Source organism: Cyprinodon variegatus, unplaced genomic scaffold (assembly GCF_000732505.1).
Source record: "Cyprinodon variegatus isolate N-32 unplaced genomic scaffold, C_variegatus-1.0 Scaffold583, whole genome shotgun sequence".
Classification (NCBI taxonomy): Eukaryota; Metazoa; Chordata; class Actinopteri; order Cyprinodontiformes; family Cyprinodontidae; genus Cyprinodon; species Cyprinodon variegatus.
This window is the reverse complement of record NW_015151036.1, coordinates 451,836-452,772: the sequence shown is the minus strand read 5'-3', so window position 1 is coordinate 452,772 and position 937 is coordinate 451,836. Positions and strand designations below refer to the sequence as shown.

General features: G+C 38.8%; 1 protein-coding gene across 1 annotated transcript in view; it reads left to right on the top strand.

The window, feature by feature from the left end:
* Nucleotides 1-937, top strand: part of LOC107095904 (membrane-associated guanylate kinase, WW and PDZ domain-containing protein 2-like) — a 147,610-nt gene that overhangs the window by 103,334 nt on the left and 43,339 nt on the right. The gene's annotated exons all lie outside the window — the stretch shown is intronic.

Sequence of the window (937 nt, the reverse complement as noted above, 5' to 3'; positions counted from 1 at the left end):
TGGAGATGTATAAAATGGCTTTTTAACTGTTAATCGGGGCCACTTCCCATGAAGTGAGCCCGGGGGTATGCAGCTGCCATTCTGTAAACTCTAAGCAACTTCTCTGATCTGAGTAAGATTTTAATTTCAATCAGAATCTGTTGTCACGTCTCCTGGTTATTTTAATACATATAAGTTATGAAGTGTTATTTAAAGAGTTTGTCACGACGGTTTTAAGAGATCTGACCCACATGCAGAAAAAGAGAAACCAGAGAAAAGTTTAACAGGTTTATTGAGGAGTTCAAAGGGTTGGATTCGGGGGAACTCAGAGAACTGGTGAACCGGAACTGGAAGTGAGAAGGAAAGTTCACAGAGGTTAGTTCAGGGTCCGTTGGAACTTTGAACGTCATCTTGCAAAAACATAGATAAACGGGATTCACGATTGTGGAGAAAGGTTTCTTCCCTGAATCCAGTCGGTGTGGGTTTTTCCAGAGATAGAGGGGCTCGTTGGAGGGCGGACAGGTTTTTGGTTTGGTTGGTTCCTGAGGAGCAATGGAGCGGAGTGCCACTTAGATTTCCTGGAGAACTTGCACTGGAAAAAAAATCGAAATCTAGATGAGTAATTATTCCTTAAATTAAGTGCATTTGTTCCTTGATTGAGGAGGTAAAAGTGACATTTTGCCAATGGAACAAGACAATTTACACTTAAAATTAGAAAACAAAATAGCATTGTCTTATTTAAAGTTCATATTATCCAATTATCTTATTTTAAGAGAAAAAAATACTCATTCCATTGGCAAATAATCTCATTTACCTGCTTAAATTAAGAGTAAATATACTTAATTTAAGGAACTTTTTACTTATTTCTAGATTGTTTTTCCAGTGTGAACGGGACGTGTGGAGATGAATCCCCTGCTCAGTGTGAAGCTCAAACAATCCTTCCAGGGGGAGAAGGCCA